Raw genomic sequence first — 26873 nt, forward strand, 5'->3', positions numbered from 1 at the left:
CCTCTTCTTCCTCCCCATCTTCCTTCTCCTCCTCCTCTTTTCCCTCCTCTTCTTCCTCTCCATCCTCCTCCTCCCCCCTTCTTCCTCCCCATCTTCCTTCTCCTCCTCCTCCCCATCTTCCTTCCCATCTTCCTTCTCATCTTCCTTCTCCTCCTCCCCCCTTCTTCCTCCCCATCTTCCTTCTCCTCCTCCTCCCCATCTTCTCCTCCTCTTCTTCCTCCTCTTCTTCCTCCTTCTCCTCTTCTTCCTCCCCATCTTCCTTCTCCTCCTCCTCTTCTTCCTCCCCATCTTCCTTCTCATTTTCTTTCTCTTTCTCCTCCCCATCTTCCTCCCCATCTTCCTTCTCCTCTTCTTCCTTCCCATCTTCCTTCTCATCTTCTTTCTCCTCCTCCTCCTCCCCATCTTCCTCCCCATCCTCCTCCCCATCTTCCTCCCCATCTTCCTTCTCCTCTTCTTCCTCCCCATCTTCCTTCTCCTCCTCCTCTTTTCCCTCCTCTTCTTCCTCCCCATCCTCCTCCTCCCCCCTTCTTCCTCCCCATCTTCCTTCTCCTCCTCCCCATCTTCTTCCTCCCCATCTTCCTTCTCCTCTTCTTCCTCCCCATCTTCCTTCTCCTCCTCTTTTCCCTCCTCTTCTTCCTCTCCATCCTCCTCCTCCCCCCTTCTTCCTCCCCATCTTCCTTCTCCTCCTCCTCCCCATCTTCCTTCCCATCTTCCTTCCCATCTTCCTTCTCATCTTCCTTCTCCTCCTCCCCATCTTCTTCCTCCCCATCTTCCTTCCCCTCTTCTTCCTCCTCCTCCTGCTCCTCCTCCCGTTGGCCCTGTCCCTGTCCCTCAGGCCGCCCAGTGCCCCCTTCCCCGCCTGCCCCCGGCCTGCCAGCTCCATGACCACCTGCCAGCTCCCTCACAGCATCCTCTCCTCAGCACTTACCACAACGCTTTGCGTTCAGTAACGCGCTCAATAACTCCCCCCCGCCGATGGATGGCTTTCGCCTCGGAGTCCCAGGCCGGAGCCACGGGCAGTCAGTCACGTCCTTCCGGCCCGCAGCGCCTTTCTGAGACTTTATGAACCACGACTCCGGGCTGCGAATGTGACTTAGTTTATTCATTCGGTCACATTTACTGAGCCCCTCCTGTGCGCGGAGCACTGTACTGAGCACTTGGAAAGTACAATTTGGCAACAGAGAGAGAGAGGGGGAGAGAGAGAGACAATCTCTACCCAACAACGGGCTCACAGTCCAGAATTAACCACAGGTCTGGCCTGGGATGCCCTCCTCTTTTTCTTGATGAGAGTAATAATGATAATAACGATGGTAGTTGTTAAGCGCTTACTGTGTGCCGAGCACCGTTCTAAGCGCCGGAGCGCTCTTCTGAGTGGTTTTATGTGCATAGATATATAAAAGAATGAGGTCCCGTCCTTCGCCTAGGTCGTCCTAAATACCTGTCAGCCTTGGGGAGACGTCGGGGCTCGGGATCCGCAATTAGGGTCGGGTTAAATTTAGTCCGAGCCGGGGAGCGCCTTCAGTCGGTATTAAGTGGCCTCTCCCCGTCGGGTGGAGCGCCCTGTGTAGAAATCTGCCAGAAATGTTTGGGCCCCGGATGTCCAGGCTCGCTCGGCCCTCACCCCCCCGTCGCCAACTGTCGGCACATCTGCTCTCCTTAATCCTCTGTTTCGGGCCGGGTTTCGGGCATCCGGGCTTCGCCCGAAGCCCCGGGGAGGGATCGGGGACGTCCCGGGGAACGGGACGCCCGGAAGACTTTGGGCCCCGGCCGCTGGCGGGCCGAAGACGACGTTGCCCCGTCTTTTCTTTTAATGGTCTTTGTTAGGTGCGCTTACTGTGTGGCAGGCGTCGTACTAAGCGCCGGGGTGGATACAAGATGAGCGGGCTGGACGCCGTCCCTGTCCCGCGAGGGGCTCGCGGTCTCCATCCCCGTTTTACAGAGGGGGAATCGAGGCCCGGAGACGTGAAGCCACTTGCCCAAGAGTAGCTTGGTTTTGTGGCAAGAGGCCGGGTTTGGGAGTCAGAGGACGTGGGTTCTAATCCCGGCTCGGCCGCTTGTCGGTTGGGTGACCTTGGGCTAGTCACTTCACCTCTCTGGGCCTCAGTTCTCTCATCTGGAAAATGGGGATGAAGTCTGTGAGCCCCACCTGGGACAACCTGATTAGCTTGCACCTACCCCTGCGTTTAGAGCAGTGCTTGGCACATCGTAAGCACTTAACGGAGGCCATCATCATCACCCGCAAGTGGCTTGGGAGTCAGAGGACCTGGGTTCTAATCCCGCCTCCGACAACCGTTCGCTGAGGGACCTCGGTCGAGTCACTTGACTTCTTTTTGCCTCAGTTGCCTCATGGGGATTAAACACCAGTTCTCTTCTCCTACGTAGACTGTGGGCCCCATTGAGAAGCAGCGTGGCTCAGTGGAAAGAGCACGGGCTTTGGAGCCAGAGGTCATGAGTTCGAATCTGAGCTCTGCCACTCGTCAGCTGTGTGACTGTGGGCGAGTCACTTCACTTCTCTGGGCCTCAGTTCCCTCATCTGTAAAATGGGGATGAAGACTGTGAGCCCCACGTGGGTCATTCTGATTCCCCTGTGTCTCCCCCAGCACTTAGAACAGTGCTCGGCACATAGTAAGCGCTTAACAAATACCAACATTATTATTATTATTATTATTATGTGGGACAGGGACTGTAGCCAACCGGATTAATTTTCTATCTACCAAGCTCATCCTCTAGACTGTCAGCTCGTTGCGGACAGGGAATGTGTCGGTTTATTGTGTTGGCGTCCTCTCCCAAGCGCTTAGTACGGGCTCTGCACGCAGCAAGTACTCAATAAATACGATTGAACGAATGACTGGAGCGGTGGAGGACCCAGGTCATCTGGGTGGTCATCTGTCGCCGGCCCCGGGAGCGAGGGGGCGTGTGGGCTCCGGGACTCCGTACTGAGGGCCCGGCGCTCAGTACCGGCGCCCTTCGGAGACGGCTGCGGGCCGGCGGAAGCGTGGCCTCTTAAAGCCACCCTTTATTGATTTCTATTCATGTCGGTTTCCCTCTCTTGACCGTGAACTCGCCGGGGCCAGGGAATGGGTCCGTCCGTTGTTGTATTTGTCCTCCGAAGCGCTTAAGTGCTCTGCACGTAGTTAGCGCTCAGTAAATGCGATTGAACGAAAGAATGATTAAAGCCGCGGGTCCGGGTTGGAGCGGGACGAGTTCTCGGAGCCGTCGTGTCCCGGGAGCGGGGCCGGGCCGGTGGTGGGGGTGGGTGGTTGGCAGGAGGGGGATCCTGGTTTTCACCGAGCAGGAGTTCGGGACATTCTTCTTATTTTTTTTTTTTAAGTAGGTATTCCTTCCTCTTTCGTTTCAGGCCGGATGTCGTGGTGGAAACCCCCATTTTGGCGGGCCTCTTGGGCCGGGGGCGGGGGGCTGGAGGTGGCGGGGGTGGGAGGGGGTTCTCGCCTGTGCTCTCAGCCCAGTGCTCTGCACACAGTAGACTGGAAACTCCTTGAGGCAGGGACTGTGTCCCCTAACTCTACCCTTCTCTCCCCGGCGCTTTGTACGTAGTAGACTGGAATCCTCTCAAGGGCAGGGATCATAATAATGATGGCGTTGGTTAAGCGCTCGCTATGTGCCGAGCACTGTTCTAAGCACCGGGATGGAGACAAGGTCATCAGGTCGTCCCCCCTGGGGCTCACAGTCTTCATCCCCATTTGACAGATGAGGTCACTGAGGCGCAGAGTGGTAAAGGACTCACCCGAGGTCACACAGCTGACAAGTGGCGGAGCCGGGATTAGAACCCACGACCTCGGACTCCCAAGCCCGGCCTCTTGCCACTGAGCCCCGCTGCTTCTCCCGCCTGCTGTTCTCTCCCAAACGTTCAGTCCAGTGCTCTGCACGCAGTAGACTGGAAGCTCCTTGCGGGTAGGGATTCTGTTTATTAATGCTATCGTCCTCTCCGTGCGCCGAATGGACGAAGCTCCTTAAGGGCTGGGATCCCGTCTACCGCCCTCTCCCAAGCGCTCAGTTCAGCGCTCTGCACACTGTCAGCGCTCGAGATCTACTATTTCAATCAGTAGCGTTCGTTAGGGACTCGCAGCGGGCAGAGCACCGTACTGAGTCCTCGGCACAGGACCAAAGAGTAAGTAGACACGTTCTTTCCATCCAGCCGGGGAGACACACGGGAAAAGAAATTAGAGGTAGGCCGACCCTAAAGCGATGCGCCTTAGTGCTGTGGGGGTAAGGTGGCCACTTAAGTGCTCGGCGGGCACGGATTCAAAACGCAATCGGGGCTGTGCAGGGGTGGGAAAATGAGGGGTTAGTCAGGGAAGGCTTCCTGGAGGAGGTATGGTGTGTGTTCTTTAAGGAGGCTTCAAAGCCGGGGGAGAGCGGTGGCGTGGCGTGTGTGGAGGGGGAGGGCCTTCCAGGCCAGAGGCAGGATGCGGGCGAGATAGGCGAGACGGAGGCCCGGCGAGGAGGTTGGCATTAGAGGAGCGGAGGCTGCCGGCCGGGTTTTGGGAGGGCAGCGGGTGAGGCGGGACGGGGACGGGATGGGCGGCTTTAAAGCCGACGGTGAGAGTTTCCGTTTGATGCGGAGGTGGACGGGCGACCGCCGGAGGGGCTCGAGGAGCAGGGAGACGTCGTGAATGTTGTGGGCGGGGAAGGTGTCTGTGATACTGCTCTCTTGCCCGCTTTCCCCTCGCTGTAGGCGGCACCACCCTCCTTCCCCTCTCACGAGCCCGGAACCTCGGCGTGCCCCTCGACTCCTCTCTCTCACTCGTCCCACACATTCACTCCGTCAGTGAATCCGTCGGTCCCACTTTGACGACGTCGATAAATTCCGCCCTTCCCTCTCCATCCAAATGGCTACCACGTTAATCCAATCACTGATCCTCTGATCCTCTCCCTCCTGGATGACCTCCTCGCTGACCTCCCCGCCTCCCATCTCTCCCCACTCCGGTCCGTATTTCCCTCCGCTGCCAGCGTCATTTTTCTTTCGGGAACGTTCGGGACATGTCACCTGACTCTTCAAAAGACTCCGGCTCCGCATCAAACAGAAACCCCTCACCATTGGCTTTAAAGCCATCCGCCACTTGCCCCCTCCTCCCTCACCTCCCTTCTGTCCTTCTCCATGGCAGCGCGCACGCTCCGCCCCTCCGCCGCCGCTCACCTCCTCCCTGGGCCTCCTTCTCGCCCGTGCCGTCGTCGACCCCCCGTCCCACCTCTGTCCCGGACGCCCTCCCTCCTCAAATCCCACCGACGATGACACTCTCCCCCCCTTCAAAGCCTTATTGAAGGCCCACCTCCTCCAAGAGGCCTTCCCCGACTAAATCCCACTTTCCTCTTCTCCCGCTCCCTTCTGCGTCACTTCAACTCTCTCCCTTTCTTCATCCCCTCTCCCCGCCCCGCTTCGATCCACATCCCTCATTTCTTTATTCGTATTCATGTCCGTCTCCCTCTCTGGGCTGTCAGCTCATTGTGGGCAGGGAATGTGTCCGTTTATTGTTTCTTGTCCTCTCCCCGGCGCTCAGTCCAGTGCTCTGCACACAGAAAGACCTCGATAAATATGAGTGAAGGAATGAATGAGTTCACTGAGGCGCAGGGCAGTGAACTGAGTTGACCAGGGTCACACACAGCGGAGGTGTGGCGGAGCCGGGATTAGAACCCAGGTCCTTCTGACTCCCGGGCCTGGGCTCTACCCACTAGGCCTCGCTGCTTCTCAGAGTGGATAGGCATTTTCCCTGCCCAGAGGGAGCTTACCGTCCACAGGAGACCGATCTGGGGAAGCAATTCCAAGCGCTTAGTACAGTGCTCTGCACATAGTACGCGCTCAATAAATACTATTGAATGAATGGATGAAATGCACTCTCCACCCAGTTCAAAATAGCCAAATTACCTTAATAACAATAATAATAGTGATGGTATTTGTTAAGCGCTTACTATGTGCCAAGCACTGTTCTAAGCACGGGGGTGGATACGAGGTCATCAGATTGCCCCACGTGAGGCTCACAGTCTTCATCCCCATTTTAATAATAATAATAATAATGTTGGTATTTGTTCAGCGCTTACTATGTGCCGAGCACCGTTCTAAGCGCTGGGGTAGACACAGGGGAATCAGGTTGTCCCACGTGGGGCTCACAGTCTTAATCCCCATTTTACAGATGAGGGAACTGAGGCACCGAGAAGTTAAGTGACTTGCCCAAAGTCACACAGCTGGCAAGTGGCAGAGCCGGGGTTTGAACCCATGACCTCTGACTCCAAAGCCCGTGCTCTTTCCAGTGAGCCACGCTGCTTCTCATTTTACAGATGAGGGAACTGAGGCCCAGAGAAGTGAAGTGGCTCGCCCAAGGTCACACAGCAGACGAGTGGCGGAGCCGGGATTAGAACCCAGCTCTTCTGATTCCCAAGCCCGGGCTCTTTCCCGCTAAGCCGCGCCGCTACTCACCTACAGATTGCTCACTCAGTCCGCTCATGGTGTTTACTGAGTGCTTTCCACGGGCAGAGCTCTGTACTAAGCGCTTGGGAGCGGGCAGCACCACAGAGTCGGAGGACACTTTCCCTGCCGATGGGGAGCTTAGAGTCTAGAGGCGGAGACGGGCGTGAATAGAAAGAAATAATTATCATTCTCAAAGGCGGAGAAGGACTTTACAGCTCAGGGGTGAGACAGACGCTTAAAGCAGCAGCGTGGCCTCGTGGGTAGAGCCTGGGCCTAAGGGGGCTCAGAAGGACCTGGGTTCTAATCTTGGTTGCTTGGCTGCTGTGTGACCTCGGACAAGTCACTTCACCTCTCCGGGCCTCATTTCCCTCACCTGCCAAGTGAGGTTTCGGTTCATGTCCTCCCTCGGCGTTTGGTACGTAACACCATAATTATTTGCTATTTATTTATTTATTGCTAAGACCGTCGGCTCCTTGTGGGACGGGGACTGTGTCCAACCTGATCATCTTTTATCTACCCCAGTGCTTAGTACAGTGCCTGGACCATAGTAAGCAATTAACAAAAGCCATAATTATTTATTATTTATTTACCGGGAGCTCCATGTGGGACAGGGACTGTATCCAACCTGATCAACTTTTATCTACCCCAGTGCTTAGTACAGTGCCTGGCACATAGTAGGTGCTTGACACATTCCACAATTATTACTGTTATTTGAAGGCAGCAAGGAGAGGGTGATGCTTAGAGAAGTAAGCGCTTAGCACATACCCTTATTATTATTATTATGATTATCATCCTCCTCCAACTTGGACGCCTGAGCCGGGAGTCGTCCCAGCGCTTGACTCCCGAGTTGAGGTGTCCAGAAAGTACCTTGAGAAACATCTTAGAAGACCTCCACTTCCTCTTCTTCGCAGCGGCGAGGACGCCGTCCTTTTGAGGAAGTGAAGGGAGCCCAAATGGCCGACCCGAGCCCAGAGCCGGCCCCGCTCACTGCCTCCAAAATGGCAGTCTGGGCGTTTCTCGCATCTGGGGCCACGCGGGGCGAGGCCTCGAGGGTCTTTGACAACCTGAAAATTGTCTCTAGTTTATTTATTAGTTCATATTGACGACGGTCTCCCCCTCCAGACCGTAAGCTCGTCGTGGGCAGGGTATGCGTCCGTTTATAATAATAATAACTGTGGTATCTGTTAAGCTCTTCCTGTGAGCCGGGCGCTGTACTAAGCACTAGGGCGGAGACAAGCAAGTCGGGTTGAACACGGCCCCTGACCCACGTGGGGGTCACGGTCGCAATCGCCATTTTACAGATGAGGAAACTGAGGCCCAGAGGAGTGAAGGGACTAGCCCAAGGTCACCCGGCGGACAAGTGGCAGAGCCGGGATTAGAACCCGTGACCTTCTGTCTCCCAGGCCCGGGGTCTAGCCACTCCACCATGCTGCTTCTCGCTACGCCGGACTTCATAGTAATGTCCGTCTCCTCCTCTTGACTAAGCTGGTCGTGGGCGGGGAACGTATCTGTTTATTGTTGTATTGTCCTCTCCCGAGTGCTTAGTGGAGTGCTCTGCACACAGTAAGCACTCATTAAGTACCATTGAATGAATGAACCTCGGTGCCTCAGTTCCCTCGTCTGTAAAATGGGGATGAAGACCGTGAGCCCCACGTGGGCCAGGAACTGTGTCCAACCGGATGACCTTGTACCTACCCAGTGCTTAGAACAGCATCGGACACGTGCTTAACAAATACCAATGTATTACTATTATTACTACTACTACTAACTATTGTTACTAACCCCCATTCCTCAGATGTAGGAACTGAGGCTCGGAGAGGTGAAGTGACTTGCCCAAGGTCACGCAGCAGGCAAGTGTAGTGGAAAGAGGCCGGGCCTGGGAGTCAGAAGCACCTGGGTTCTGATCCCGGCTCCACCGCTTGTCTGCTGGTTGACCTCGGGCAAGTCACTTCACTTCCCCGGGCCTCAGTGGCCTCATCTGTCAAATGGGGATCGAGAGTGTGAGCCCCATGGAGGACGGGGACTGTGTCCGACCCAGTTTGCCTGGCACATATGATGGGCTTAAGAAATACCGTGATAAAAATAATAATTATTATTAATAACAAATACCAATGCAATATAACAGAATCGGCACCTAGTAAGCAGAGTAAACACATAGTAAGCACTTAACAAATACCAGTAAAGAAAAAAAAAATTCCAAAGATGCCATTTGGAAACCCAGACGTGGTGTACAGGTGAATTTGATCCAGACCGAGGATCAAGTTCAGGAAGGAAAATGGAACATTCCCAGCCGGGAAGGGCTGGGGAGGGTGGATGTCAGCACTTAGTGGAGTTCCTGGCACACAGTAAGTGCTTAGCAAATATCACAATTATTATTATGTCTTCATCCGTTCTTACTCGAGAGCTCTCGGACTGCGCGGGCCAAGCTACTGTACTAAACGCCTGGGAGGTTCCAAGCTATTGTACTAAATGCCAGGGAGAGTCCGGAGAGTTCAGGGGCCCTGCCCCTGCCTGCAGGATCTCCCACTCGAATCCCGGCTCCACCACTTGGCTGCTGTGTGGCCTTGGACGAGTCACTTCCCTTCTCTGGGCCTCAGTTCCCTCATCTGCAAAATGGGGATAGAGAGCGTGAGCCCCAGGTGGGACAGGGACGGTGTCCAACCTGATTTCCTTGGATCCACCCAGCGCTCAGTACAGCGTCCGGTACCTAGTAAGCGCTTAACAGATGCCGTCGTGATTATTCGAGGGGGACGGCAGTGTAAAGGACGACGACTCGGGGGTCTCAGGGCCCTGCCCTGCTCCGCCCGGGGCCGGATGGCGACAGATGGGGCGGGTGGGCGGGCGGCGTGGACGCCCTGAGGGCGGCGGGGACGGGCGCAGCCCTGAGCCGCCCGGATAATTGCCGGGCGAGTCGGGCATCACCTCACCCTCCTCCTCCAGGTCACAACTCGCCCACGGTCAGGCGGACGCACGTCAGGGCACTTGGTCTCAGTAAATACGATTGAATGAATAATCGTTTGAGAAGCAGCGTGGTCTAGTGGGTAGAGCCCGGGCCTGGGAGTCAGAAGGTTGGGGGTTCATCCATTCATTCAGTTGTATTTATGGAGCGCTTACCGTGTGCACAGCACTGTACTGAGCGTTTGGGAAAGTACAATACAACAATAATAAGAAGAAGGGCATTTGTTAAGCGCTTACTGTGTGCAGAGCACTGGACTAAGCATTTGGGAAAGTACAGTGCAACAATAATAATAATAATAAAGATGGTATTTGTTAAGCGCTTACTGTGTGCCAAGCACTGTTCTCAGCACTGGGGAGATGCAGGGTCATCAGGTTGTCCCACGTGGGGCTTACGCTTTTGATCCCCATTTTTCCAGATGAGGTCACTGAGGCCCAGAGAGGTGAAGTGACTCGCCCAGGGTCACACAGCAGAGAAGTGGCGGAGGCCGGATTAGAACCCACGACCTCTGACTCCCAAGCCCGGCCTCTTTCCACTGAGTCCAGCTGGCTACTCTTCGATAACCCGTGACATTCCCTGCCCACAAAGAACATACAGTCTGGAGGCCTCAGATCCCGGCTCCATCGCTTGTCTGCTCTGTGTCCTTGGGCAAGTCACTGCACTTCCCTGAGCCTCAGTTCCCTCATCTGGAAAATGGGGGTTGAGACTGCGAGCCCCAAGTGGGACAGGGATTGTGTTCAGCCCAATTTGCTTGTATCTACCCCTGGGCTTAGTACAGTGCCTGGCACATAGTAAGCACTTAACACAGTTATTAATTATTTTTTTTTTTATGACATTCGTCAAGCTCTCACTTTGCGCCAGCCAATCTACTAAGGGTAACTCGACGCTAATCAGGTGGGACTCAGTGGGGCTCACAGTCTTTATCCCCATTTTCCAGATGAGGGAACTGAGGCACAGAGAAGTCTAACGATAATGTCGGCGTTGCTTACAGCTTTCTCTCTCTCCGATGCTATTTCTTAAGCACTCCCTACGTGCCAGGCACTGTATTAAACGCTGGGGTAGATACAACTAAGCAGGTTGGACACAGTCCCCGTCTCACTCTTAATTAACCCCCATTTTACAGTTAAGGGAACTGAGGTAGAGGGAAGTGAAGTGACCTGCCCAAGGTCACAGAGCAGACAAGTGGCAGAGCTGGGATTAGAACCCAGGGCCTCCTGACGCCCGGGCCCGGGTTTTACCCACTGGGCCGTTCGGCTTCTCTATTTATTGGGTCTCGGCAGAGACGGAGGTTTGCTCTGCTTGGGTCAGGGGTAGAAAGGGGGTTGCCGGCTTGAATGGCAGGGAGGAGGGTGGTGTTCTCTACAGTGAGGGGGAAGTCAGGGGGTGGACAGGGTTGAGGACTTCTCTTTCGGACACATTGGTTAAGCGGGAGGCGTCGGCCGGTCGTCCAAGTGGAGATGACCTGAAGGCAGGAGGAAATGCCAGACTGCGGAGAGGGAGAGAGAGATCAGGGCTGGAGTGGGAGATGTGGGAATCAGTATTTATTGAACGCCTACTGTGCGCAGAGCACTGGACTGAGCGCTTGGGAGAGGACGATAGAACAGTAAACAGACACATTCTCCGCCCACAAGGAGCTGACAGTCTAGAGGGGGAGACGGACAGGAATAGAAAGAAAGAAATGAGGGACGTGGACGTAAGGGGTGCGGGGCCGGGACGGGGGGGGATGAAGAACGGGAGCGGGTCGGGGCGACGCGGAAGGGAGGGGGAGAAGAGGAAAGGAGGGCGCAGTCAGGGAAGGCCTCTCGGAGGAGGCGGGCGCTCAATAAGGCTTTGAAGGGGGGAGGGCGATTGTCGGATATGAGGAGGGAGGCCGTTCCAGGCCAGAGGCAGGATGTGGGTGAGAGGCCGGTGGTGAGATCCACGTAGGGGGGTTAGTTTGAAGCCACGTGAGCCAATGAATTCTCCAAAGGAGTGGTTATAGATGGAGAATAATAATAATCGTGGTACTTGTCAAGCGCTTACTCTGTACCGGGCGCTGTACTCAGCGCTGGGGTGGATCCGAGCAAATCGGGTTGGACCCAGTCCCCCGTCCCACGCGGGGCTCCCACTCGTCATCCCCATTTTCCAGCTGAGGGAGCCGAGGCCCAGAGAAGTGAAGTGACTTGCCCCAGGCGGCGCAGCGAAGTGGCGGAGCAGGGATTAGAACCCGCGGCCTTGCGAGGCCCGGGCCCGGGCTCTACCCGCTAGGCCGCGTTGAGGGGCGTGGGCGCCGAGGGCGAGGCCGGCCGGCGCTGGGGCAGAGATTTTGGGAGCGGGGAGCTGAGCCATAAAAAGGGCCTTGTAGGCCCAGGGCGCTCCCTAAAGCCACAGGGGCCTGAAGGAGGACACTTCTGTCCCAGGAATGTTGTGGGAATGACCCCTGCTCTTTAATTGTCTGGAAACGATGAATTATTTAGTGGGCAGAATTGGCTGGGACCACGAGCCACACTTCCCCCCCAAGTCCCCTCCCCAGTCCCCCTTTCTCTTGCTCCCCCCTTCTCTCTCTCTTTCTCTTTCTTTTTTACGTGGGCCTGGGAGTCAGAAGGTCATGGGTTCTAATCCCAGCTCCGCCACTTCATTCATTCATTCAGTCCTGTTTATCGAGTGCTTACTGTGTGTGTGCAGAGCGCTGTGCTAAGCACTTGGAATGTACAGTTGGGCAACGGGTAGAGACGATCCCGGCCCGACGACGGGCTCACCGTCTAGAAGGGGGAGACGGGAAAAGAAAACAGACCACACACTAGTCTGCTGGGTGACCTTGGGCCAGTCACTTCACTTCTCAGGGCCTCGGTTCCCTCGTCTGGAAAATGGGGATTAAGACTGTGAGCCCCATGTGGGACAACCTGATGACCTTGTATCTTTCCCGGCGCTTAGAACAGTTCTTGGTATATAGTAAGCGCTTAACAAATACCGTTAATATTATTATTATTATTATTTGCCTTTTCTGACTAAGCCCTCATTTCCTCTTCACCTGCTCCCTTGTGCATCATCCTGATTTATCCCTTTATTCACCCCCGCCTCAGCCCCACCCCATTTATCTCCACATCCCTCATTTATTTATTTCTATTTATGTCCATCTCCCCCCCCTAGACTGTCAGCTCGTTGTGGGCGGGCAACGTGTCCACCAACCTCATTGTATTGTCCTCCCCCAAGTGCTTAGTCCAGTGCTCTGCACACAGTGAGTGCTCACTAAATAGGATTGGTCGACCGATGGATCGGAAAAGTACAATCCAAGTAAGGCCGCGTCCCTCTGTGACCTTGGGCAAGTCACTTCCCTTCTCTGGGCCTCAGTTCCCTCGTCTGTAAAAGGGGGATGGAGGCAGTGAGCCCCAGGTGGGACAGGGACAGCGTCCATCCCCATTTGCTTGGATCCACCCCAGCGCTTCGCACGGTGCCTGGCGTTCCTTCATTCGATTCATTCAGTCGTATTTATTGAGCCCTTACTGTGTGCAGAGCACCGTACTGAGCACTTGGAAAGTACAGTTGGGCAACAGATAATCCCTACCCAGCAAGGGGCTCGCATAGTAAGCGCTTAACAAATACCATGATGATTTATTTATTATCAAAAGGGTGAGGCGGGCAGACGGTCAATTCTTGATCTCCAGCGGAGCTGCCAGGGGAAACAGAGGCAGCTGGGAAAAACCGGCCCGTGGAAAATGAATGTCAGCGAAATTCTTCCCGTAGACTTAAGGATTTACTTGAATCGAAGAAGCGCTTGTGTGTGGGCGGTGGTGGGAAAGGATTCATTCTTTCAGTAGTATTTACTGAGCGCTTACTATGTGCAGAGCACTGTACTATCCCCTCCCACTCCTGCTTCCCCTTGCCCCTGCTTCCCCCTCCCCTCGTTCATTCAGTCATATTTATTGAGTGCTTAGTCGAGGACGGTAGGACAGTAGAACAGCGTGGCTCAGTGGAAAGTGCCTGGGCTTAGGAGTCAGGGGTCATGGGTTCGAATCCCGGCTCTGCCACTTGTCAGCTGTGTGACTGTGGGCGAGTCACTTCACTTCTCTGCGCCTCAGTTACCTCATCTGTCAAAAGGGGATTAACTGTGAGCCTCACGTGGGACAACCTGATGACCCTGTATCTCCCCCAGCCCTTAGAACAGTGCTCTGCACATAGTAAGCGCTTAACGAATACCAACATTATTATTATTATTGGAACAATAAACAGACGCATTCATTCAATCGTATTTATTGAGCGCTTACTGTGTGCAGAGCACTGGACTAAGCGCTTGGAATGGACAATTCGGCAACAGATAGAGATCGACCCTGCCCAACGACGGGCTCACATTCCCTGCCCTCAACGAGCTGACAGTCTAGCGGGGGAGACGGACATTAATAGAAATCAATAAATGACAGTTCGTCATCATAATGATGGTACTTCTGAAGCACTGACTACGTGCTAAGCGCTGGGATAGATACGAGTTAATCGGGTTGGACGCAGTCCCTGTCCCACATGGGACGCCCACTCTCGATCCCCGTCTGAGAGACGAGGGAACCGAGGCCCAGAGAAGTGAAGTGACTTGCCCAGGGTCACACAGCCGACACGTGGAAGAGCCGGGATTAGAACCCAGGTCCTTCAGATACGTGTAAATGACAGCTTCGTATATAAATGGCTTCCTCTCTTCCCGGCTGGCCATTTGGGAAGAGCGGGAGGTCAGGAAGCCCGAGGGTCAAGTGGCGTGAGAACAGGCCGGACTTCTTGCCCGCGTCCACGTCCGGGGCCCGCGCTGATGTTTTTCCTGGTCGTGGGCCCGGGAGTCCGGCTGCTGGTTATTATATCCGTCCTTTATTTCTCTCAACGTCCGCCACCGCGCTCTAAATAATAATAATGTTGGTATCTGTTAAGCGCTTACTATGTGCCAAACACAGTTTGTTCTAAGCGCTGGGGGTGATACAAGGTAATTTTTGTTGTTGTTGTTAAGCTCTTACTATGTGCTGAGCGCTGTTTAAAGCGTTGGGGAGGATACAAGGAAACCTGGTTGTCCCACGTGGGGCTCACAGTCTTAATCCCATTTTACAAATGAGGGAACTGAGGCAATGAAGTGACTTGCCCAAGGTCACACAGCCAACAAGCTGACAACACGCTGCTCTAGACTGTAAGCTCGTCGCAGGCTCATTTTTGCATTGTCCTCTCCCAAGCACTTAGTCCAGTGCTCTGCTCACAGTAAGCGCTCAATAAATAGGATTGAATGAATGGATGGCGGTGAAGTGCCTTGCCCAAGCTCACCCAGCTGATAAGTGGCAGAGCCGGGATTAGCACCCACGACCTCTGACTCCCAAGCCCGAGCTCTTTCCAGTAAGCCATGCCGCTCCCACTTCCCTCCGCGTCGCCTTGAGTCACTTCTCTGTGCCTCAGTTCCCTCATCTGTAAAATGGGGCTGGAGGCCGTGAGCCCCATGTGGGACGGGGGCTGTGTCCAACCCGATTTGCTTGGATCCACCCCAGTGTTTAGTACAGTGCCTGGCACGTAGTCAGCGCTTAACAAATGCCATAATTATTATGATTTGTTCTTCCCCCTTCACAGCCCCGCGGCATCTATGTCCATATCTGTCGTCTCTTTTATTGTCCCTCTCCCCCCCAAGACTGTCGGCTCGTTGTGGGCGGGGAATGGGTCCGTTTGTCGTCTCCCAGCGTTTAGTCCAGTGCTCCGTACACAGGAAGCGCTCAGTAGATAACGATGGACTGACCGGCTGACTGCTGGCGGGACGCCCGGGGGCGCGAGGGGCCGGGTCACCCCCCGCAGAGACCCAGGGCGGGCCGGTCGGAATCGGGGTCTCTTGGCAAAGCGTTCGCCGAGGCTTTCGGTTGTCAGGGAGTCGCTGCTTCTCCTGGCTGGGGCATTGTTTAAGCATTTCCTTGGCACATAGTAAGCGCTTAAAAGCACCATAATTATTATCATTACTAGGAGCCAAACACTGTTCTAAGCACTGGGGGGGGGGGGTCTGTTTATTTGCACTGATGTCTGTCTCCCCTCCTCTGGACTGTCAGCTCATTGTGGGCAGGGTGTGTCACTGTTTACCGTTGTATTGTCCTCTCCCAAGCGCTTAGTACGGTGCTCTGCACGCAGTAAGCACTCAGTAAATACGATTGAATGAATGAAAGATTGGGCGCAGTCCTTGTCCCGCATGGGGCTGACATTCTTCATCCCCATTTGACAGATGAGGGAACTGAAGAACAGAGGAGTGAAGTGACTTACCCAAGGTCTCGCAGCAGGCCTGTGGCAGAGTCGCAGGACCTAGTGGGTAGAGCCCGGGTCTGGGAGTCAGAAGGTCGTGGGTTCTGATCCTGGCTCCGCCACTTATCAGCTGTGTGACTTTGGGCAAGTCACTTCACTTCTGTGAGCCTCAGTGACCTCACCTGGAAAATGGGGATTGATACCGGGAGCCCTACGTGGGACAGGGACTGTGTCCAACCCGATTTGCTGGTCTCCACCCCAGCGCTTACTACAGCAGAAGCAGCGTGGCTCAGTGGAAAGAGCCCGGGCTTGGGAGTCAGAGGTCATGGGTTCTAATCCCCGCTTCGCCACTTATCAGCTGTGTGACTTTGGGCAAGTCGCTTCACTTCTCTGGGCCCCAGTTCCCTCATCTGTCAAATGGGAATGAAGCCGGTGAGCCCCACGGGGGACAAGCCGGTGACCCTGTATCTACCCCAGCGCTTAGAACAGTGCTTGGCACAAAATAAACACTTAAATGCCATCATTATTAATTATTATCATTACAGCATCTGGCACATAGTAAAGCACGTAACAAATACCACAATTATTATTATTATGTTTCGAACCCACGGGTCCTTCTGACTCTATCCAGTAAGCCATTTTCTGTTTCTCTCTCTCTATTTTTTTATATATATATATATATATATTTATTTATATATATATATATATTATATATACACACTTGCACATGTAGACAAATATACACACACTCTCTGTCTCACATATGTTCATGTCCATAATAGAAGCAGGCTAGTGTGCTCCCTCACCAGTCCCCTCTATCCCTTCTCAGCCAAGTATCCATACACTCATTTTAGACCATGAGCCCGTCGTTGGGCCGGGATGGTCTCTATCCGTTGCCAAATTGTCCATTCCAAGCGCTTAGTACAGTGCTCTGCACACAGTAAGCGCTCTGTAGATGCGATGGAATGAATGAATGAATGAGCCTCAGGCTTCTTTTGTTGTTCATTCAGTGATTTATTCCCATGACTGCCCCTTGTAAATAATTGTAAAATAGTTTTATGTCCGTCTCCTCCCCTAGAACCCAAGTTCCTTCCGATCCGGAGAATTTATTCATTCTTTTGGCCTTATTTATTGAGTCCTTATTGGGTGCAGAGCACTGTACTAAGCGCTTGGGAGAGGACAGTATAACAACAGACACATTCCTGTGCACAATGAGCTCAATGTGCCTCTTTTTTTTTTTTTTTCCTATTGTAAGCCCCTCGTGGGCCGGGATCCTGTCTACCAGTTGTATAGACTCTCCCGAGCGCCTATTACAGCACTCAGCACACAGTAAGCGCTCCATAAATGCCAGTGATTGTACCTTGCTAAGCGCGTAGTACAGTGCACCGCGTTCCCCGTCTCAAGGCAAACAAACATCCTCTGCTCCGCCGCTTGTCAGCTGTGTGACTTTGGGCAAGTCACTTCGCTTCTCTGTGCCTCAGTGACCTCATCTGGAAAATGGGGATGAAGACTGGGAGCCCCACCTGGGATCACTTGATCACCTTGTATCCTCCCCAGCGCTTAGAACGGTGCTTTGCAGCTAATAGGGGCTTAACAAAGGCCATTGTCATTGATCGTTTTTGACCATTGATGTAGGGCTGAGTCAGTGGAGCGTATGTATTGAGCGTATGCGGAGTGCAGAGAAATGTTGAGAAGCAGCGTGGCTCAGTGGAAAGAGCACGGGCTTTGGAGTCAGAGGTCATGGGTTCGAATCCCAGCTCTGCCACTCGTCAGCTGTGTGACTTTGGGCAAGTCACTTCACTTCTCGGTGCTTCAGTCACCTCATCTGTAAAATGGGGATTAAGACCGTGAGCCCCACGTGGGACGACCCGATTCCCCTGTGTCTACCCCAGCGCTTAGAACGGTGCTCGGCACATAGTAAGCGCTTAACAAATACCAACCTTATCATTACTAAGCCCTTGGGAGAGGATGATATGACAGATACAGTCCCTGCCCACAAGAAGCTGACAGTCTAGAGGAGGAGACGGACATGAATAGAAAGAAATAAATGAGGGATGTGGAGATAAGCGCGGTGCGGGGCCGGGACGGGGATGAAGAAAGGGAGCCAGTCGGGGCGACGCGGAAGGGAGCGGGAGAAGAGGAGAGGAGGGCGCAGTCAGGGAAGGCCTCCGGGAGGAGGTGAGTCTTCGATAAGTCTTTGAAGGGGGGAGAGAGTCATCGTCCGGGGGATTTGAGGAGGGAGGGCGTCCCGGGCCGGAGGCGGGACGCGGGCGAGAGGTCGGCGGCGAGACGGGCGAGATGGAGGCCCAGCGAGTAGGTAGGTATTAGAGGAGCGGAGCGTGCGGGCCGGGTTGGAGCAGGAGAGTAGCCAGGTGAGGTAGGAAAGGGCCGGGGAAGGGACTTGCCCAAGCTCACGTCGGGACCTCAGACTCTAAGCTTGTCGTGGGCAGGGAAGGTGTCTTTTGTATTATTCCGCCGTCCTCTCCCGGGGGCCGTGCACTCAGTAAGCGCTCAGTCGATCCGCCCGACCGCCCGACCGAGCGACGGAGGGGATGGAGGGAGGCGGGGAGAGCCGCCGAAGCAATTTGGAAAGAGGAGGAACCAGTCGATCCACCTATGGGTTAGGGATTAAATAGGATTTTGGCCCAGCTCCAGAATATTTGGAGCAGACGTCTCCCGAATTCCGGTCGTGCCTTGAGCGGGGAACAAGAAGGATTCCGAGCCCGTTGGCTTCGGTCGCTCCGCTCTCGGGAGCGGGCTGGAACGCTCACTGTGACGGAGGGAAGCTTGGCATTTAGCAGGGTTGGGCGGCCAACTCGGAACGGACGTCTTCTCCCGCCCCGGCGGCCGGGAGCCCCGGACGTCGCCGACCGTAGCGACCCTCCCGTCCCCGCCGCTAGAGAAGCAGCGTATAGAGAAGCAGCGTGGCTCATTGGAAAGAGCACGGGCTTTGGAGTCAGAGGTCATGGGTTCAAATCCCGGCTCGGCCACTCGTCAGCTGTGTGACTTTGGGCAAGTCACTTAACTTCTCGGTGCCTCAGTTCCCTCGTCTGGAAAATGGGGATGAAGACTGTGAGCCCCGCGTGGGACAACCCGATTCCCCTGTGTCTACCCCAGCGCTTAGAACGGTGCTCGGCACATAGTAAGCGCTTAACAAATGCCAACATTATTATTATTAGTAGTATTAGAGCGCATCGTGATAAGCGGGGAATGTGCCCGGTGTATTGTTGGTGTATCCTCTCCCAAGCGCTTAGTACACTGCTCTGCACCTGGTAAGCACTCAATAAATAGGATCGAATGAATAAATGAATGAATAAATGTGACTGACCGACCTTCAGAGAGGACCTTCAGAGAGGAGCGGCACGGTCTGATGGAAAGGGCCCGAGCGTCAGAGGACCAGGGTTTTCATCCCAGCTCTGCCACCTTTCTGCTGTGTGACCTTGGGCAAGTCGCTTCACTTCCCCGAGCCTCAGTTTCCACATCTGCAAAGTGGAGATTAAATTCCCGTTCTCTTATGAAATTCCCGAGTAATAATAATAACCAACGATGGCATTTGTTAAGCGCTTACTATGCGCCGAGCACCGTTCCGAGACGGGGACTGCGTCCGGCCGGATTAGCTCGTGTCCGCCTTGGCGCTTACTACGGTGCTTGGCACAGAGTGAGCGCTTAGCAACCGCTCCAGTCATTTTGTCGGATGCCCCCAAACCCTTAGTACGGTGCTTTGCCCAAAGTTGGTTCTCCCTCCCGCTTAGACTGTGAGCTCCGTAGGAGACAGGGGCAGCGTCCAATCGGATTAACTTGGATCTACCCCAGTGCTTAGTACAGTGCCCGGTCCATAGGAAGCGCTTAACAAATAGCATAAAAATGTGGTTGGTTGAGCGAATGATAACCGTCGGCCTCTGGTTCTTACTATTAGGTAAAGATCAATCTGTCAGTCGATCCAGGTGGCCTTTTATTGGGCACTTACTGTGTGCAGAAGACTGCACTAAGCACTCGGGAGAGTCCAGTGCAACAGAGGTGGTAGACACGTCCCCCGCCCACAAGGGGCTTACAGCCGAGAGGGAGAGACGGACATTAAAATCGACCAAATACGTAAAATAAAGATGAACGTTTTGCAGAAAGGTCAAGTGCAAATTGATTTTCTGTTCTCCTGGCCAAGGAGCGCTGTGCTTTCTGCCATCTGATTCTTCGGATTGATTTTTGTGCTTCGGGTTAAGTGTTGACGGGCACGGCTTAGTGGGTAGAACCCGGGTCTGGGAGTCAGAAGGTCCTGGGTTCTAATCCCGGCTGCGCCGCTTGACTGCTCGGTGGCCTTGGGCTAGTCGCTTCACTTCTCTGGGCCTCAGTTCCCTCATCTGGAAAATGGGAATTAAGATCCTCAGCCCCACGTGGGACGGGGACTGTGTCCAACCCCATCTGCTTGTATCCACCCCGGCGCTTAGTACAGGGCCTGACACACAGTAAGCGCTTAAGAAATAACAGTCATTTTTTATTAAAGATACCATGTCCATACCCCCAGTTTATCTCTATTAATGTCTGTCTCCCCCTCTAGACTGTAAGCTACATTTTTCAGATGAAGAAACTGGGGCACAGAAAAGGGAAGTGACTTGCTCAGGGTCACACAGCGGGCAAGCGGCAGAGTTGGAATTAGAACCCTGATCCCCCGACTCCCAGGCCTGGCCTCTTTCCACTAAGCCACGCTGGGAAGGTGATGTTACATCGTACCCTCCCAACCACTTAGTACAGTCCTCTGAACATATTAGCAGCGGGGCTCAGTGGAAGGAGCTCGGGGTTGGGAGTCAGAGGTCGTGGGTTCAAATCCCGGCTCCGCCGCTTGTCAGCTGGGTGACTTTGGGCAAGTCACTTCACTTCTCTGAGCCTCAGTGACCTCATCTGGAAAATGGGGATGGAGACTGTGAGCCCCACGTGGGACAACCTGATCACCTTATACCTCCCCAGCGCTTAGAACAGTGCTTGGCACAGAGCAAGCGCTTAACAGATGATAATGTCTTGTTTTCGTTTCATTCTGTTTTGCTCCATGATTCTCTTTATCTTGATGATGTTGTCTTGTTTTGTCTGTTTTGCTTTGTCTCCCCCGATTAGACTATGAGCCCATCATTGGGCGGGATCGTCTCTGTTGCCGAATTGTCCATTCCAAGCGCTTAGTTCAGTGCTCTGCACAATAGTGAGTGCTCAATAAATACTGTTGAATGAATGAACGAAATGCCATCATCATAATCCTCGTCATCATCATTGATTGATGGATCGATCGATTAATGGAAGAACACCTTGGCAAGGAGAGAGCGTTAGGCCCTGGGCTGGTAGCTCTCTGTCCCGTCTCCCGCCCTCACCTTCTGGTAATAATAATGATGGCATTTGTTAAGCGCTTACTACGTGCATAGCACTGATCTAAGCACTGGGGACGATTCAAGGTGATCAGGTTGTCCCACGTGAGGCTCACAGTCTTAATGCCCATTTGACAGAGGAGGGAACTGAGGCCCGGAGAAGTGAAGTGACTGCCCAAAGTCACACAGCTGACAAGCGGCGGAGCCGGGTTTTGAACCCATGACCTCTGACTCCCCAGCCCGGCCTTTTACCTCCGAGCAACTGAAGGGGTGATGGGAAGGTGCCTGCTAATTCTCTTGTGTCAGCGCCTTTCCTTCGTCCCCCCGCCCACGGCCCCACGGCACTTCTGTCTACACCTGCCATCTCTTTCTTTCTATATTTATTTATGTTTCTTTATATCCATCTCCCCCTTTAGACTGTGAGCTCATTGTAGGCAGGGAATTATTATTGTTAATAATAATAATTCTGGTATTTGTTAAGTGCTTACTAGGTGCCAAGCACTGTTCTAAGCGCTGGGGGATACAAGGTGATCAGGTTGTCCACAGTTTTTAATCCCCATTTTCCAGATGAGGTCACTGAGGCCCAGAGAAGTGAAGCGACTTGCCCAAAGTCACCCGGCTGACAAGCGGCGGAGCCGGGATTAGAACCCACGCCCTCTGACTCCCCAGCCCGGCCTCTTGCCACTGAGCCCCGCTGCTTGTTCTGTTGTCCTCTCCCCGGCGCTTAGTCCAGTGCTGTGCACACAGTAAGCGCCCAATAAATACGATCGAATGAATGAATAGGAAAAGTAGGCTGGCAGTCAGAGGGCATGGCCTAATGGAGAGAGCACGGGCCGGGGAGTCAGAAGGTCATGGGTTCGAATCCGTGCTCCGCACTCGACTGCCGTGTGACCTTGGGCAAGTCGCTTCGCTTCTCTGGGCCTCAGTTTCCTCATCTGGAAAATGGGGATGGAGACTTTGAGCCCCAGGTGGGACAGGGACTGCGGCTAATTCGGTTGGCTTGTATGTATATAAATAAAAATATATATACATATGTAGGTATTTGTTAAGTGCTTAGTATGTGCAAAACACTGTTGTAAGCGTTGTATCCACCCCAGCGCTTAGTACGGTGCCCGGCACATAGTAAATGCTTAACAGATACCTTAATTATCATTATTCTTACCTCTCTCGGAGGCCAAGGGCCGGACCCCTGGCTGCCACGGTAGCGCCCACAACCTGATTTTTTTCCTTCCCGCCTGTCCGCAGCCCACAGAGCTACCGAACGACGTTCGTTGGGACGGAAAAAGGTTCTCTTTTTACCAGTGGGCAGCTGGGCAGCCTGGGGCCTTTTCTTTTTTGGTTTTAATTTGAAAGTGGCCGCCGGGCCTGGTCTCCTCTTCCCCCGATGGAGCACGGTGGATGGATGGATGGACGGTGAGGGTCACCGGGGTTTTCAGACCTAACTTCTTCCACCTTCTTGCCGTCTCCCCTTCTCCGGCCGGGCCGCGCCTGGGAAGCCTGTCACTGGGCAGGGATTGTCGCTAGCTGATGCCGAATTGTCCATTCCAAGCGCTTCGGACAGTGCTCTGCACGTAGTAAGCGCTCGATAAATACGATTGAATGAACGACCTGAAAATTCACACCGGGGGGGGGGGGGGTTGCACTCGATCGGTGAGCGCTTACTGTGCGCAGACCTCTGGACTAAGCGCTTGGGAAGGGACAGTGTAACGGAGCTGGTAGGCTGCTTAGAGAAGCAGCGTGGCTCAGTGGAAAGAGGTCGGGCTTGGGAGTCAGAGGTCATGGGTTCGAATTCCGACTCCGCTGCTTGTCTGCTGTGTGATTGGGGGCAAGTCACTTCGCTTCTCTGGGCCTCAGTTCCCTCATCTGTCAAAAGGGGATGAAGTCGGTGAGCCCCACGTGGGACAACCTGATGACCTTGTATCTCCCCCAGCGTTTAGAACAGTGCTGGGCACCTAGTAAGCGCTTGAGAAATATCATCATCATCACATTTCCTGCCCACCCCAAGCCAACAGTCGAGACGGGGAGACAGTAATAGAAATAAATAAATGATGGATTTGCTCCTAAGTGCTGTGGGGCCGAGGGGGTGGTGAACGCAGGATGCAGATCCAAGTGCCAGGGTGACACATTTTGAGGCGATCGACGTCGGTGAGCTCTGAGCACCCTCGTTTGAAGGATCACTCGATCGCTGGTGTTTAATTGAGCGCTTACTGTGTGCAGAGCACTGTACTAAGCGCTTGGGAGAGGGCAACAGAACAGTAAACAGACACATTCCCTGCCCACAAGGAGGGGCAGACAGACATCGATAGAAAGAAATAAATGGGAGATGTGGACGTAAGCGGTGCGGGGTTGGGAGGGGGGATGAAGAAAGGGAGGGAGTCGGGGTGACGTGGAAGGGAGCGGGAGGAGAGGAGGGCGCAGTCAGGGAAGGCCTCCTGGAGGAGACGGGCAGCTGACCGTGTGCCAGGCGCTGTACTAAGCACTGGGGTGGATCCAAGCCAATCGGGTTGGACACGGGCCCTGCCCCCCGTGGGGCTCACAGCTTCCATTCCCGTTTTACAGATGAGGGAACTGAGGCCCAGAGTAGCGAAGTCACTCAGGGTGACGCAGAGGGGAGTGAGAAGCACGGCTTAGTGGAAAGAGGCCGAGCTTGGGAGTCAGAGGTTGTGGGTTCTAATCCCAGCTCCGCCGCTTGTCAGCTGGGTGACTTGGGGCACAGATGAGTTCCCTCATCTGTAAAATGGGGATTAAAAGTGTGAGCCCCACGGGGAACCACCTGATGACCCTGTATCTCCCCCAGTGCTTAGAAAAGCGCTCGGCACATAGTAAGTGCTTAACAAATAACATCGTTATGATTATTATTATCCTGGCTCCGCCGCTTATCTGCTGTGTGACCTTGGGCAAGTCACTTTAGTTCTCTGCGCCTCAGTTAACTCATCTGTAAAATGGGGATTAAAAGTCTGAGCCCCACGTGGGACAGCCTGATGACTTTGTATCCACCCCAGAGCTTAGAACGGTGGTCGGCACATGGTAAGCGCTTAAATACCGTGATTATTCATTGTGATTGGTATGATTATGGGCCCTCAAAAGGCTCTGGGGTGGCGGAGAGTGATCGTCTGTGGGAGGTGAGGCGGGAGGGCGTTCCGGGCCAGAGGTGGGCCGGTGGTCGACGTCGAGACGGGCGAGATGGAAGCCCGGTGAGAAGGTTGGCGTCAGAGGAGCCCCCGAGGCTCGGTGGGTGCGGGCGAGGGCTCCCCGTTTTCTCGCCTCGGGTTGGCAGCGGGGCCCGTGAGAACCGCCGGAAGTCGGGCCCCAGAAAGGTGGCGGGCTCCGGGCCGTTAACCTCTCGGCGTTCCGGCAGCGCTTCCCGTCTGAGGCCTAAATGCGGCCGATGAAGCAACGAGGCCCCGTTGCTTCAGAGCAAAGCTGAGGAAGCTGAAATCTGCACAGCTTCCGCTCCCCTCGGAGGGGGTGGGGAGGCCGGGCCCGCACCGAGCCGCTCGCCTGGCGGGGGAGGGAGGTCAAGATCCCGTCCCAAAATGGGACCGGCCCGGGGTCGGCGGGGAGGGAGAGCCGCCATCCGAAACCGGCCGGGGAGCGGGAGGGCACCGTCGTCCATCCGTCTGTTGGTGGTATTTGTTGAGCGCCTTCTAAGAGTGACAATTACGGTATCCGTTCAGCATTTACTGTGTGCCAGGCCCTGTACTAAGCGCTGGGGTGGATCCAAGCAAATCGGGCTGGACCCAGACCCTGTCCCGCCTGGACCGTTTCAATCCCCATTTTACAGAGGAGGAAACTGACGCCCAGAGAAGGGAAGTGACTTGCCCAAGGTCACCCAGCAGACAGGTGGCAGAGGAGGGATTAGAACCCACATCCTCTGACTCCCAAGCCCGTGCTCTTGCCACTAAGCCACCTAAGTTAAGTTCCTTAAGTTGTCTGTCCCACGGGGGGCCTCACACTCTTCATCCCCATTTGACCGATGAGGGAACTGAGACCCAGAGCAGCAAAGTGACCGGCCCGAGGTCACCCAGCCGGCAGGCGGCGGATCCGGGATTAGAACCCAGGTCCTTCTGACTCCCAGGTCCGGCCTACATCTACTGGGCTTCTATCCTAACCCCAACGACGGGCTCACAGTCTACAAGCGGGGGGAGACAGACAACAAAACAAAGCAAAACAAGTCGACAGGCATCAGTACCGTCAATATAAATAGAATTAGAGATCTATACAGATCATTAATAGACTAAATAGAATAATATATCTGTCCTTATAGACACAAGTGGTGTGGGGCGGCGAAGGGGGGGAGAGCGGAGGGAGGGAGTCGGGGCGACGGGGAGGGGAGGAGGAGCAGAGGAGAAGAGGGGCTCAGTCTGGGAAGGCCTCGTGGAGGAGGGGAGCTTTCTTGCCAGACCAAACCACTTCCGCACCTTCAGGACTCGGCTTTCCTCAAAGCGAGTTACTCCGTCTCTCTCCGTACCTCATTCTCTCCGCACTGACTTCCATCTTGTACTAACCTCTCCGGCTCCATTTAATGTCAGTCGGTCAGTGGCATGTATCGAGCGCTTACCGTGGGCAAGAGGGCCCTGGACTAGGCGCCGAACGGCCTCGGCTGCGTCGGAGTTTGCACGGGCGACGTTTGAGGCCGGATCACGTGGGCCTTGGGCAGCCTCCTCTCCCACACGCCGCCGTCCGCGTAGCTCTAGAGAAGCAGCATGGCTTAGTGGGGTTCCAATCCCGGCTGTGCCACTTGTCAGCTGTGTGACTGTGGGCGAGTCACTTCACTTCTCTGGGCCTCGGTGACCTCATCTGTAAAATGGGGATTAACTGTGAGCCTCACGTGGGACGACCTGATTGCCCTGTATCTACCCCAGCGCTTAGAACAGTGCTCTGCACATAGTAAGCGCTTAACAAATACCAACATCATTGTTATTGTTATTAGTGGCGAGAAGCCGGACTTGGGAGAAAGAGGTCGTGGGTTCGAATGCCGGCTCTGCCACTTTCAGCTGTGTGACTGTGGGCAAGTCACCTCACTTCTCTGTGCCTCAGTGACCTCATCTGTAAAATGGGGATGAAGCCTGAGCCTCACGTGGGACAACCTAATTACCCTGTATCTACCCCAGCGCTTAGAACAGTGCTCTGCACATAGTAAGCGCTTAACAGATACCAACATTATTAATCCCGCCTCCGCCACCTGACGGCTCGGTAACTTTGGGCAAGTCGCTTCGCTTCTCTGCGCCTCAGTGACCTCATCTGGAAAATGGAGATTGAGACTGTGAGCCCCACGTGGGACAACCTGATGATCTTGGACCTAGTGCTTAGAACAGTGCTTGACACCTAGTGAGCACCTAACAAATCCCATCACTGTTATTATTATTATGTCTGCTGCGTGGCCCTGGGCAAGTCATCTCTCTTCTCTGGGCCTCGGTTCCCTCATCTGTAAAATGGGGATGTAGACTGTGAGCGCCACGTGGGACAGAGGCTGTGTCCAATCTGATTAGCTTGGATCTACCCCAGTGCTTAGAACAGTGCCTGGCACATAGTAAGCGCTTAACAAGTGCCATACTTATTTATTTATTTTGTGTTTGGAAGGTCGGGGGGGTGTCGGAGCGAGTGGGAGGTGGAGGACGGAAGGAGAGCTGAGGAAGGGGGCTGGGTTTCACGTGGAAGCTTTAGCCTGTCCCGGGGGCAGATGGGTGGGTGGGCGGGCGTCCGGAGAGCAGCCGTGCAGGACGGAATGGGGGAAGGAGATCCCGCCGCCACCGAGACCCCCGGCCGGTCGGGCTGCCGGGCTCACAGCTGCGATCACGGCTGGGGTCATAGACCCCATGGATGCCCACTCTCCTCCTCTTCCTTCTCTTCTTCCTCCTCCTCTTCCTCCTCCATCTCCTCCCCATTTTCCTTCCTCTCCGCCTTGCCCTCTTCCTCTTTCTCTTCCTCC

The 26873-nt window shown here is 54.4% G+C and overlaps 1 protein-coding gene across 3 annotated transcripts in view; it reads left to right on the top strand.

Moving 5' to 3' along the window:
• ANKRD44 (ankyrin repeat domain 44) overlaps positions 1 to 26873 on the top strand; it is an 89699-nt gene that overhangs the window by 1268 nt on the left and 61558 nt on the right. Inside the window, exon 1 of one of the 3 annotated variants that reach the window (XM_029068744.1) lies at positions 6735 to 6839. The exons of the other annotated variants lie outside the window; for them this stretch is intronic. The gene's annotated coding sequence lies outside the window, so the exon portion shown is untranslated. Of the gene's footprint in view, positions 1 to 6734; positions 6840 to 26873 lie in introns of those variants that run through there. 3 annotated transcript variants of the gene reach the window in all.

This window comes from Ornithorhynchus anatinus, chromosome 7, assembly GCF_004115215.2.
Source record: "Ornithorhynchus anatinus isolate Pmale09 chromosome 7, mOrnAna1.pri.v4, whole genome shotgun sequence".
Taxonomy (NCBI): Eukaryota; Metazoa; Chordata; class Mammalia; order Monotremata; family Ornithorhynchidae; genus Ornithorhynchus; species Ornithorhynchus anatinus.